This window comes from Siphateles boraxobius, unplaced genomic scaffold (assembly GCF_051911475.1).
Source record: "Siphateles boraxobius isolate OS27281-9 unplaced genomic scaffold, OSU_SipBor_1 13, whole genome shotgun sequence".
Lineage (NCBI taxonomy): Eukaryota > Metazoa > Chordata > Actinopteri > Cypriniformes > Leuciscidae > Siphateles > Siphateles boraxobius.
The window spans coordinates 15,675,359-15,690,000 of record NW_027508733.1 but is presented as its reverse complement, the minus strand read 5'-3'; the positions used below and the strand labels follow the sequence as shown (position 1 = coordinate 15,690,000).

Below are 14,642 nucleotides of genomic sequence, written 5' to 3'. Positions count from 1 at the left end.
GTCAGACTAAAATGCATGGTTTAACTGAAAGCAACTTTCATATCTTAAAATTGGTCAGATCCACTGTTTATAAAAGCTACATAAATGCCCTAATTGAACTAAGACCGAATCCTGGCTTAATCTAAACCTTGTTTGTGAAACCAGGCCTTTGTCTTTTATAATACACTCACAATAAGGGGGTTTTCACAGAGATGCCAGAGGTCTTCATCCCTACTGGGGACCAGCCGATATATCCTGCTGAGTTTATAAATCCGAATAAAAAACACACCTGAAGCATATAATCAAGCTCTTCGCTTGAAAATACATGTGTTAAAGCGGGTAGGAAATACACTTTGCAGGACAGTGTAGGCTTAAAGACCTCTGCCATATAGAAGAACGATTTCAGGTTACCCAAGAACCTTTAATTGAAAAGTTCTGAAAAGAACCATTTTGATGTGAAGTAGAGATGCGCGGATGGGCTATTATTTCATCCGCAACCGCATCACAAAACTCATCATCCGTCCGCCATCCATCCGCACCAACGTTTTTGACCAATTTTCCCACCCGCCATCCGCTGATACAAGGCCGTCAAGTTTCATTCCCTTATGCAGCCTATGTAGCAGTGATCCACCTCTCAGATTTAATCAAAAATATCTTCAGTTGCGTTCCGAAGATTAACGAAGGTCTTACGGGGTTGGTACAGCATGGGGGTGAGTAATTAATGACTTAATTTTCATTTTTGGGTGAACTAACCCTTTAACCACGTCACATGAGCTACTTTTTTCTGGATTATCTGTTAATTTACTCCAGATACATATTCTAGCTGGGCTTACTATGCCTTCAGAGTCACCTGTGCTAACGGTGTTATCAGTGTTGTGTTCTCTAAAAAATATCTGTGATAACTTTGCCACATGCTGTTTTCTGACATACATGTGCTACTTCTGTGCTAACTGTTCTATTCCTGTTAACTGTGCTACTACTGTGCTAACTTTGATGCCTTCAATGTGTGTGCTAACTGATATCAGTGGTATTTCTGTACTAACTTTGACAACTGTGCTTGTGTTAATGGACAACTGTGCTTTTTTGTTACCTTTGCTAACTGTGCTTTTTCTATGCTAACTTTGATAACTGTGCTACTTCTGTCAACTGTTCTATTCCTGTGCTAACTGATAACTGTGCCTTTCCTGTGTTAACTGATAACTGCTATTTGTGTGCTAACTTTTTCTACTTCTGTGCTAACTTTGGTGACTGTGCTTTGTTAACTTTGCTAATGGTTATTTCTGTGTTAACTTAGCTATTTCTGTGCTCACTTTGCTACTTCTGTTAACGTTTCTAATTGTGCTGCTGCTTTGCTAAGTTTTCTAAATGTGCTATTTCTGTGCTAACTTTTCAGTGGCACCATGTTCTCTGAGATACTTGTCAACAGTGCCTTGTTCTGCGAATTACCTGCAATAACTTTCTTTGTTTTATTAAGTTCTTTGAGATATTAACTATGTCAGAAGCGTGTTCTTGGACTTTAGGACAGCTGTGCCATCTAACATATTGAAGAGTGAGATGCACAGTGGCTGTCTGATCCATATTAGGTTGCTTCAGAGTATCTTGATACATGCTAAACGCACAACCTTTTAGTCTGTGCCTATCAGTTAAATACTTTGCAAACGGTGCAGCCCAATTCCTTAAACATTTTTGTCTTTAATGTTTGTCCTTCTGAACTTTTTTTGAATCAAACCTTTGCTTGAGTGGTACAGTCTGCTTTCTATAGGCCTACTTACAGAAACGATGGCAGGGACGGAGCAGAGCGAGCGGTAGAAGTGTACGGCTGCGGGATTTCTCCGGGGAACGTCTTGCCGTCACGCTCCACCGCTGTCTGAAGAGCGCCAGGGAAACCCTGACTGCAGAAGCGGGACGAGAGCTGAGACGAGAAAAGAGACAGAGCGTGAGGGAATGAGCGCAGCGGCGCGTGTGTGTGCGAGGCTCTGTGGGAGAGAAACAGGTGCTTCCTGTGCTTTTGAAATGAGAGTATGTGTGTGCGCACGTAGCGCTGCCTGAAAAGCGTGTGCTGTTTGCATGCGATTACCAGCTCTGCTCCTGTGTGTGTGTGTGTATGTGTGTGCGTGTGTGAGATTGTGTGGCAGCTTGCGGTGCGTGTATGTGTGTGTGTACCTGGCTCACGCTGAGACAGGACCATTAATCCTGCTTACTGGTCGTTGAGCAGCGTCGAGCAGCGCAGAGATAAAGAGCCAAATCCCTCTCTCTCTCTCTCTCTCTCTCGCCCGCTAGCTCTAGGCGTGATGACTGACTCGGCCTGTCTGTCGTCACCTGTAACGAGCCAACGTGATTTAATTCAATTGCGTTCGATTCAGCGACTCAACTGTAATGTCATAAACTGCGATATGATAATTGTATTGATGATGCGCTTCCTGCGGGTTGAATAGCTCATCCATGACCAGACGTGTTCTGCGGTTGTGCGTGAAATCGTTACTAGTAGTGAGGTCAGATCAACATTCACGGGGAGAGAGAGAGAGAGAGAGAGAGAGAGAGAGGGGTTTGTGTTGGGTCAGAGCGCTGGTCACACTTTCTGTAATACACGCGTTCGTCAATAACTGCCTGATCGATATTCTTAACTGTGCATTGATGACCGTTACACAGGCCTGCTGGAAACACACACACACACACACACACACACACACACACACACACACACACACACACACACACACACACACACACACACACACACAGTGTTTCCCTGCATGGCCTCTCAGACGCTCACCTGCCTCCCTCAGCCTGTCTAGCTTTCTTTCTCTGTCTCTCTCTTTAAATTCTGAGTCTATCTGTCTCTCTACCTGTCTATCTCTGCTTTCATATTTATGTATCTGTCTCTGTGCCTCTATCTACCTGTCTGTCTCTGGTCATCTATCTGGTCATCTATCTGGTCATCTATCTATCTATCTATCTACCTACCTATCTATCCATCCATCCATCCATCTATCTATCTATGTCTACCTCTTTGTATCTTTCTAGTAGTATTTCTTGCCTAATTTACCTGACTGTCTCTCCTTTCTATCTATCATTCTCTAACTTTGTCCATTTCTCTCAAATTCAAATTCAAAATTGCTTCATTGGCATGACTAAATAATACATTATTGCCAAAGCTTGGAATACATAGAATAATTATAAAAACTTCAAAACAATAAAATATTATAACATACTGTAACTTAAATTTAAATAAAAGAGTAACAAATTAGAACATGTGTGAACATTTGATACCACAGTATTTTAACATATTTAAACATATCTCTCTCTCTCCCTTTCTCTCTCTCTCTCTCTCTCTCTCTCTCTCTCTCTCTCTTTCTCTCTCTGCCTATCGCTGTCTCTATCTTTATGTCTCTCATTGCCTGTCTGTCTAGCTGTCTCTCTCTCTGTCTCTCGGGGCAGCAGTGATATATTATTAGCTCCAGCCGCTGAGACCCAATTCCCAGAGCCGTGTAAGAATTCATCCTGTCTCTCTCCAGCGGGAGGGCTGACTCTTACGCATTTGGAAATTTGGCCTGTAAGTACCCTTCAGCTGGGGATCAAAGCTGTACGCAGCACACACACCGCCTGAGAACGGACGTACAGGCCCCTAACGGGAGGAGTGCGTGCATGTGAAGAGGTCAGAAAGCGGCGACTCAGTCTTAGATGCGCACAATCTCCAGAGGCCGATCCCCACCGCACAGGATTAAACTCTGTGTGTGTGTGTGTGTGTGTGTGGATCCATGCACTGGAAAATGCAGCTTGACATGCAAATTTTCCACACTGCGCTGAAGGGATTAAACTCACCCGGTGAGACTGTGGGACTTGTACCGGTTCAAGTTTATTCCCCCGAACCCCTGAATATTTCCACACTGACCTGCAGTCAGTCCTTCCCACAGCCGGTTGCATCGGATCTGGAATCAGTTCATGACATCACCAAAAGGCCAGGGATTAGCTGGTTAAAATGGTCCACTGAGCTCCTCTAGTAGATGCTGTAACTACACCACTCTGCGTATAGAAAACTGGTTTTAGCATAACAAAAATGCATTTTAAATGTACATTTAAAAAAAACAAAGATGTTTTAACTGCTTCTTAAAAGTGTGAAATGGATCAGTTAAAAACTCAATTCAGATAAACACGTACAAAAAAACAATAAAATTATAGACAAAAGATAAAAGACCAATTAAAAACGTAGTCACTTCATTAATGTGATGTTTTGAAGAATATGAAGAATATACTATATGTGACCCTGGACCACAAAACCAGTCACAAGTCGCACGGGTATATTTTCGGCAATAGCCAACAATACATTCTATGGGTCAAAATTATCGATTTTTCTATTATGCCAAAAATCCTTTGGATATTACGTAAAGATCATGTACCATGAAGATATTTCGTAAATTTCCTAACAGTATGGATTGTTTCAAAGCAGCTTTACAGTGATAATAGAAATTACCGTAACATATTGTTTAGGCTTTACCACAGCTCTAGGATAAAGTTATTATCCAGCTAAAGTTATTTTTGATTGATTCACTTCCGTTGCGAAGATCATTAGTTATTAATTTAGGGGCCGCTAACACGACACCGTTCTAACAGAAAAACCCTTAACGCGCTCCAGCCGCCCATCCACATGAAACAGTGCCTATCTGTAGGAAAACAATCCCTGAAATAGGTTCGAAGGTGCAAACGATTATCCATTATCTCTGCGCAAACCTCCAAAAACGCAAACCCGCGAAAACGCAGACGCGCACATGATTAGTCTTGTTTAGTCTATAGGTATGCGAGTTTGAATATATATGTGCGCAGGCATGTAGTCCTTCTTCACAAATCAACCCTCAACAAACAACTAGTCAGGCCTTAAAAATGTATAATACAGCTACTGCGTAGCACCGCAAACCGGAATTATCCCGACAACGTTTTATCTGAACAGAGGTAAAGGGAAGGGAAGGAGGCCTTCACAGTGGAGAGACTATTTGATGCTTCAGGACTGCGTTGTCGTTGTGTCGAGGCGTTGGTCCTACATCAGATCCGGATACGGCCTGGATCCGGCGGACTGCGATAAACCTCGGGATAAACAGAGAGACTAATATTAGCGTAGACGCCTTCCTTCTTATGATGTACGAAGTACATTAGTATTTATGGGAAGTGTTCCCGGTTCCGGCTGATCTAAACTATGCAGCCTAATATTGAATAATAGAAGTCTATAATGTGTTATGTGTATGCTAAGCCAAAGAGATGTTTTTATTTTAGATTTGAACTGACAGAGTGTGTCTGAACCGTTTAGTGCTTTGTAAGTAATCAGCAATACTTTAAAATTTATACAATGTTTAATAGGGAGCCAGTGCAGTGTTGACAGAATCGGGCTAATATGGTCATACTTCCTGTTCTGGTAATCTGGTGAGATTTTCTCAATGTTTAGATTTTTTTGCACCCTCAGATTCCAGATTTTCTAAAAGTTGTATCTCGGCCAAATATTATACATATCATTATACGATGTATAAATCTCAATTTCAAAAAATTGACCCTTGTGACTGGTTTTGTGGTCCAAGGTCACATATTTACAGCACATTGGTCAACAGGTTTTGTTTTAATAGCACTCTAATAAAGTGACATTTACATAATTCCTTAAAACAAGATAGTTTTATATGAGAAGCAAAAAGGCATGAGATATTATCATTTGTTTTCATATATATATTGATACATTTTTAATACCTTTTTTTGCCTTTGTCACCATCTCTGTTCGAAATCTGCAATTGCAGTTATTTGCGGAATTATCAACTTTACGTGGGTTGTGCCTCGGCACGTCACTGCATGAATGAATTAATGTTTTGAGGAGAATGTGCGGCTGTCAGTCGCCGCGCTGGTGTGGATACTGTCATTCAGAATCACAGATTATACTTTTTATGACCAACATAAGAATTTTCACCAGAATTGTCATCTGAACAAAAAACAAACATCCACTTTTGTTCTGACCAACAGAGAAAAAAAGCATTGCAGTAAATCGCGCTGATTAAATCTAACGATCGCTTGTCATATCACGTCAAACCTTGCAAATTATACTTTGTTCTCAAATTGTTAATATTAACAACATCAGCACTGCTTTATATAATCAGATGTTGAGTTCAGATAACTTATTTATATTAAGTACTATGAACTTTAAGTAATATTTGAGTAAAATAAACTTGTTTTATTCAGTAAATTTGACATAGGTTTTACAGTGCATAATGTCACGAGGGGCCCCCTAAAAGAAGCAGGACCCCCAACTGCAATATGTACATCATTGACTGCATGTTCCAATTGAGAAAAGTCTCTTTTAGAATTATCAGTTGACAGACATTCCGGTTTAATAAACGTGCTGTCTGAGGTAACTGGCAGGTAAGACGAGCGCACTGTTTTGGGAAACAGTCACGGAACGCCTGTGAGTCTTGGCGCCCTTCCGCCGGCAAGACCCATTTTATTTTCTCTCTCTCTCTCTCTCTCTCTCTCTCTCTCTCTCTCTCTCTCTCTCTCTCTCTCTCTCTCTCTCGCTCGTCTCTGCCAGATCTGAAGCTTCCTTTAATTCTCTCTCACGCTCGCTTGCCTCTCTCTCTTTATCAGATTCCTTTCCGTGCCCGTGTCTGCCATCGCACCTATTAAAGACGCTCGGCAAATGGAATTCCTCAATATCGCACTCTGCTCTGCTTTGATGTGAAAGAGAGAGACGGGGGGTGGGGGGGTGGGGTGGGGGGTATTGGTAGCATGAAAAAAAAAGCTGCCAAATTGCGTGCTCGTTTTATCAAATGCGGGCTGTTTGTCACCGAACGGCTAGGGCTCCACAGAGTATTTCAATTAACACAGAGAAAACGCAGCTGCGGTTTAACACGTGATTTATTCCTAATTCACCTCAAACGCTCTCATGAAATAAGTTTTCTCCAAACTGAACCAATTTCCAACAGATAAAAAACAATGACCTGTCATAGAAGGTTGCTTAAATTCAAGGGTCCCAAAAACAAAACTTTCTTTAATTTTTTTTTCCAAAAATTTACCAGTAGGTCATTACTCACAGGTCTATTCTAATTATATGCATAATAATATGCTACTACTTTCAGGTACACACTGCATGGTTTTCAAAGTCCTCGGATCACTGTTCTTCTCACGTTACGCCTCTTTCTGGAGTACCATTTAGTTGCTGTTGTGTGCACATTACACAATGTGTCAGCGACGTGGGGTCACACATTATACAACTTTTCAACAAGAATCGCCGCCAGCTCTGTCTGGTCTACAGACTGTTTCACAACCAAACATCCGCAAGAATTGATACAGGGTATAACGTAAGATCACATGTGAGACAGGAGTTCACGTGCGAGAATGGATTTCTTCCTGTTAAAACGGTGCCCGCAAGAAGCTTGCTATCCAAGTTGTCCTGCACAAATTTTCAGTGAAAAAAAAGACAAGAAAAGAATGTGAAGGAGAGATAGGTTGCATAATTCTATGTACACAAAATGCCTATTTCTCTCAAATATTGTTCACAAATCTGTCTAAATCTGTGTTAGTGAGCACTTCTCCTTTCCCGAGATAATCCATCCACCTCACAGGTGTGGCATATCAAGATGGTGATTAGACAGCATGATTATTGCACATTTGTGCCTTAGACTGGCCACAATAAAAGGCCACTCTAAAATGTGCAGAAACAAAAGTGTTGCATTTATAATTTTGTTCAGTGTACATGTCTGCTGCCTAGAAAATATGATGACGAAGGACTTTTTAAACTTGATCGATTCTTTTGATCTAACCCAATTAGTTAATGGTCCGACTCAATTTATCACAAAGTTTAATGAGGTGTGTAGGGTGTCTGACTCTGTTTTTCAGGATATGGGTGTTGATGAGCACTTGTATTGGTTGCATTCAACCTGTAAATATGTGTCAGATGCAGTGACTCCTCAAAACACTAAACAGCGTAAAGCTTGGTCTGATCCTTGGTTAAAGCATGACAGTAAGATATGGCTGGTATACATCGAGATCGATGTACGAGATCGACATCACTTAAATGTGGTGTGCCACAAGGCTCTATCCTGGTCCCAATGCTCTTTTCGCTTTATATGCTCCTGTTGGGAGACATTTTCAAGAAGTATGACATTGCATTTCATTGCTATGCGGATGACTTGCAAATATATTTTCCGTTAATAAACAGAAATATCTTGGAACCTCTAATGTCCTGCCTGTCTGATCTTAAATCATGGCTGGCTTCTAACTTTTTATATCTCAATGAAATTAAGACAGAGGTTGTAGTGTTCGGCCCCAGATGAACCAGGGGCACAGCAGAGTTCAATTTTTGCCCACTAACATTATATGTTTAAGAACTTGTTAAAAACTTGGGTGTTTATATTGACAGCTCCCTGAAGTTGAATGCAGATAAATCATGTGGTAAAGTCAAGTTTTTTTCATCTGAGAAATCTGGCTAAGATGAAATCATGTCTGATGTATAAGTGCCTTGAAATTGCAATCCATGCTCTTATATAATCAAGACTTGATTATTGTAATTCTTTATATGAGAGTATTAGTCAAGCATCTATTCAACGGCTGCAAAAGGTTCAAAACACTTCAGCGGGATTATTAACGAAAATTAAAAACGTGAACACATCACTCCGTCCTTGGTCTCTTTACATTGCCTCCCTGTACAATATGGGATTGATTTTAAACTTCTTTTATTGGTGTATAAATCTCTTCATGGCCTTTCACCGACTCATTTATCAGATCTGTTAATAGAGTATCAGACAGGAAGAACTTTGAGATCATCAACTATCAACCATCAAAATTCCAAGGACCAACTTAAGCCAGAAAGGGGATTGTGCATTTGAGGTAGTAGCGCCAAGACTTTGGAATAGCTTACCATTACATTTTAGGGACGCTGACTCTGTACATGTCTTTGAAGTACAACTTAAGACTCATTTGTTTGCCATGGCCTATTCATCCTTTTGATGATAATTTTTATTATTTTTATTCTATTACTATTGTATTATTTACTTACTGAGATGATGTAAAGCACATTGGTCAACATGTGTTGTTTTAATACTGCTATAAAAATAAAAGTGACATTGACATTGTTGTTGATGTCAAAAGCTGACAAATCCAATTCTATAGTTTTTAAAATTAATTTCATCTGACACTTGGCAGAAGCTAGTCAAATTAGCCAAATACCAACATTGGCAGTTTGCATGACATGCATCCTCGAAAACCAGCAATAAAACTTTGTAAGATAAAAGAAACTATTACAAAGAAAAAAAGTAAATTCTCTCTCTGTTCTATACTAAAAAATTCTGACATTTGCATTGGCCTGCCTGCAGGGCACTGATGGCTGACGTGGGCACTGTTGCATTGGCAGGCTGGCACTGATAAGCTGGCATTCACTCAAGCACACTGATCTAATGCAGTCAGTGGGAAACGCTTAGAATACTTCACTACTGAGACAGTTAGTAGTGGTGTATCAGAGTCTAAAAGCTTTCTGTTTTTGTCTCAATACTTGGGTTTCTTATCCTAAAACACTTAAGTGAAGTCATTTTCTTATGCATGGAATCGGAGAAATGGAAAAGCAAAAGTGCACCAACAAGATCTAGATTATTATCACAGGAAATGACACATTTCACAGCATTCCAGCAAGATGTGGCACTTTGTTGTCACCTGTGAATAATTTTCTGCATAGTCATTTTCACTTCCATCTAAGGCAGCATCCATACTGAAATGGAACCTCTAGTTATTTTAGAGGGGGGGTGGGGGTGGGGGGGATTATATATCAAGTGGGAAATTTGTCTAAATTTATGACATTTTGAGTACATCTACACAAGACCAGGTAAGTACTTTTACAATGTTTCAATTTTTTTTTTTTGGTTACTTTTTTGTTATGAACAACTACAAATGTTGAAAAACGTTACATGTATCCAATGTGAAATGTAAAAATAAACTGATACTATAATACATTTTCATGAATCCAAAACAAATTAAAACAAAAGAAAAAGGGCCATAAATTTCGTTTTAGTCTATGATATATATTGTAATGTAATAAATGGGATCATTTGCCGTCTTTAAACATAAAAATACCCCTAGATGATGCTAGTGATAACACTAGATTACCCTGAGAAGTTTAATGCTTAAATATTTAAATATAATTTATATCTAAATGTAAATATACTTTATATCACACAATTCTGACTTTATAACTCACAATTGCGAGTTTATAACTCACAATTCTGCAATTCGGAGTAAAAGAATTGTGAGGTAAAACGACGAAATTTCCTTTTTTATTACTACATTTTTTCAATTTGGTGGTGGAAACAAGCTTCCATAGGAAAATACTAAAACAAACAAAAAAATAAGATAATAAAAGACTAATAAATGATTTAATAAACTAAAAATATATATAATGCAAAAAAATAATAAATATATAATTACAAAAAGTAAACTAAATTGAAAGTAAAAAGTACAATTGAAATAAAAAAAGAAATATAATTATTAAAAATTAATTCTAGATGTATTGATTTTTTTTAACAAAATAAACTAAAGAAAATTCAATTAAACTGAGAGGACAAAAAAATACAACATTATATATACAGTAAACAGTGTGTGTGTGTGTGTGGTTTTTTTTAACCTAATTTCCTAATTTCAGCCTACTTGTTGTCTTGCAACATTTTTGTGTATTAGTCATTTAGGTTTTAAAAAAATGTGTGTATGTATATATATATATATTTATATATATATATATATATATACATACACACATTTTTTAAAACCTAAATGACTGGGTGAAATTAGGTTGATAGGGAAACTTTTTCCAAGTCGTCTCAATGGCAAAAAGTGTCCTAATCCCCCTGAACTCACCCTACACATCAATTAGGACCAGGCCAATGAGTCCCCTCTGGGCATATAAGTTCTCAGTGAATCTTAAAGCATTTAATTACAACGAAGGAGAAGAAGGATTAACAGATAACTAGGGGAAAAAAAGGCAATTCAAAGGGATATTCAAAGATATTGAAAGGGCGGCCCATGCAGTGGGGACATCTGCCAGCTGAGTGACCTCTGCCATTTGTAATGATCAACCGTGGAAAACACACACATTCACACAAACGAGAGGATAGACTTGGGCAAAACTAGGGTTAAAAAAGACTTGGCAGAAAGTGAAAGAGAAAGTGTGTGTGTGTGTGTGTGTGTGTGTGTGTGTGTGTGTGTGTGTGTGTGTGTGTGTGTGTGTGTGTGTGTGTGTGTGTGTGTGTGTGTGCCTGGCTTGCCAAGGTTGGCAGGGTCTTTGATTCGCTCTGACAGTCTTTGATGCCCTCCCAGTGCCCGCTGCACCTCTCTACACACACACACACACACACACACTCACACACACACACACACACTATGTGCCAGGATCAGACATAGCAGAACAAGGCTGACGTAACGCAGAGGAAAAGATGAGAGCGGGCCGGGAATGAGGCATGAAATGCGGGGGGAAAAAAGAGGAACGTTGTTGTCATCCTGCGTTAGTGGTCGTACTGAGATTTTTCCCTGGCACGCTTCCCACCGTGAGCCGCAGAACACGAGTCTGCTGAATGCGAAAACAGGAGCAGATAGTCGAGAACACCAGCAGAGACAGAGCAGTCTGTTAATGTTAGACAAGTACAGACGTGTCTTGCCACTCTCTCATTACATCTAGCAGAGCTAAAATGCTCCAATTTTGAGTCTTGAAGGCAACACTAATCAGAACCTTCATACAGACTCAAAAAAATGTGATATTTTTTTATGATTAAAAAAAAATGTAGAGCCAAAATAGTCTTATAAAGATGGTTTCCTTTTCAAGTTTTAAAAATCTCACAGACTACCAGGCCCGCTGTGGGAAAATCTACTGGCACATACACCTGAGCGCTTATACAAGTATGTTGAGTGCTTTAACAAACAACACATCAATGTCTCCTCAAAACATGGGAATAACAATTCGAAGAAAAAAAATACGCAGGACATATAACAAGGTCATCCCTGACGTCAACGCGCACCAAGACACCGTGCTGACATCAAGCACATCAGGACATTCGGGTATTTTTTGAAACCTTTTTACCTGACAATCTTGACATTTTGCGTAAATTATTTAGAGGAATTCTGTGTTGTTTAAAAATGCTGTTTTTAATCAGATCAATTATTAATAGTTAATAATGTATTCTTGAAATCTGGCCATTGAGACAGTTGAAAGAAATTAAGGTTTTGGGGGCAGACGGCATCTTAATAAATAACGAGTAGATCCATAGAAATGGATTCTCACAGGCTCTGAATCAAGACTGTCCGAGTTTAGATTAAGTTAAACAAATATATAATTTATTATCATAATTTACAAACTCAAACTCAGTTTTATACAAACAAGGCCACAGAAGAAGATTTGTAAATGGCAGTGACGTGATGTAACTGACATTGGTAGATCACATGACAATGACAACATGGCGAGTGTAGTGCGTCCGGATTAGATTCATACTACATACATTCATACTTCATAAACATACTTTTTTAGCGGTCGTGAAGTAAATACTTGTTCAAAATAAGTACCTTCTCCAGAGAGTATGCGATTTAGGATGCAGCCATGCACTTGTTCATTTCCTAAGTCTTTGAATGAATTGGTTAAATGAATGACTCAATGACTCACTCATAAAGACACACTTGTTCAGTTTCTGAACGAATCAGTGTTTTGAACAAATCAGTTTAGTGAATGATTAATGTCTAACTCATAAAGACGGTCACTTTTCACTTAATTCGTAAATGAATGTTATTTTAACAAATTGGTTTAGTCAATGATTCAATGACTCACTCATCAAGTTAGTCACTTGTTCATTTCCTGAGTATGTGGCTGACTCAGAAATCGCATACTCTGTTTACTTTGCAACCTCTAAAAAAGTATGTTCTTTATAGTATGAATGTAATCAGTATGCACTACATTCGCCATGTCATCATTGTCGTCTGACCTACCAGTGTCAGTTATGTCACTTCACTGCCATTCACAAATCCTCTCCCGTGGCCTCATGGGATAGTAAAGCATCTGTTGTACGTGCATTTTAGAATCTTGCCGGAATTATCCGGGTACTTTTTACCAACTCTTTTTTTTGCCAACTATATAATAGGGAATTATGTAATTTCAGATGCAGCCATCATGAATTAGTGAATGAATGATTCAATGACTCACTCACTCATAAAGACTCACTTTTCGTCACCTATTGGCATAACCATGTAACCTTCAGAAAGAGTCAGTGAATAATACTTAGACTTACCAATTAACCAATCAGATTTGAGCACTGGAACTAATGTAAGATGCATGTTTCATCTTGACCTCTTCTAATTTTCCTTCTGTCGTGAATTCTTTACTCTCTTTTTTTTTTCTTTCTCTCTCTCTCTCTCTCTCTCTCTCTCTCTCCTGCACACAATGCTTTGGGCAGTACCGAATGACAGAATGCTCTCGAGAATGACTCACAGATGGAGAACGCAGAGGAAGATGAGGGCTTGGAAAGGGAAAGCCAGCAAACAGCGTGAGCAGTGCAGTGCTGGAGCATGTGAGGGCAAGAAGGACTCCAACACACACACGTTAAGAGCATACCAGCGCAGTATGTGTGTTAAGAGGGTTGGGTTTCTAAATGACAGATCATTATCATGCTAATTAAAGCATTTTGTAGCTGTGACTCGTGCAGTATTTGTGTGTGTGTGTGTGTGTGTGTCTAATTAAGGCCGGTTCATCAGCGCCCAGCTCATTTACACCGTGCTAGAATGACACACTGATTCAAACGCACGGACAGTAATGAAGCTACTAATTATTATAGCACTTTAACATATTTAGCCTCAACTGAGCCAACACCGAACAGCTGAACCACCTCAACTGAACCACATGAACCAAAGAAAAGTTCAACATAACCTAGCACAGCTGAGCTAACCAGACACAATCCAACACAGTCAAACCCAGCAAAGCTGAACTAAACCAACGCAGCTCAATCAACACATATGAACAACCACAAAACCTTTCATTTTGTGGATAACAGAAAATGAGTTTTAAGAACAAAACCCACCCAGCTTGTCACGAAATGCATTTTGTGACATGCTGAATCATTCACAATATACTAACAATGTTTTTGAATAAGAAAATTAATAGTTTTCACATTTTGTTAAAGGCACAAACACAATATGTAAGTTTTTTGGATTAAAACATCCAAAAACCAACAGAACAATGTTATATAATTTCTTGATTTGTGTACTTACATTATCCCAAATGTTTCAAAGAATGTTTAAATAAGCAATTTTAACCAGGACATGGACCGTCTCCTTGCGTCGCCTATCAATGACATCATACCCGACCCGTGTTACCCTCGATTTCCGGTTTTATTTTGTAGAAACCATGGAAAGACCAAAGATGCTTTAATATATTATGGGTTTTATTAGACAGGTGAGCAACTGTTTGGATGCATTCATCGACAGAAATCAAATCATTGTTATACAGCTCAACACATTTAGTCTTATTGTTTAAATCTCGTTTTCTTGATTTACCGCGAGTACCATGTTTTACCATACCTAATATCGATCTAGCTCGCAGTGTGTAACAAATGTCTCATAGTAGCCGCATAGTAGCAAACGCACAGAGTAGCATTATAACAACTTTCAACACACTAAAA

The 14,642-nt window shown here is 39.1% G+C and overlaps 1 long non-coding RNA gene across 1 annotated transcript in view; it reads right to left on the bottom strand.

Annotated features, from left to right (window-relative positions):
- The window catches only part of LOC143735587 (uncharacterized), a 28,107-nt gene extending 24,105 nt beyond the window's left edge, over positions 1 to 4,002 (bottom strand). The window contains exons 1-3 of the long non-coding RNA XR_013203243.1: positions 3,872 to 4,002; positions 2,143 to 2,298; positions 1,752 to 1,891 (exon numbers count right to left, since the gene is read on the bottom strand). This is a non-coding gene — a long non-coding RNA (uncharacterized LOC143735587). The remainder of the gene's footprint in view (positions 1 to 1,751; positions 1,892 to 2,142; positions 2,299 to 3,871) is intronic.
- Positions 4,003 to 14,642: the final 10,640 nt, after the last annotated feature.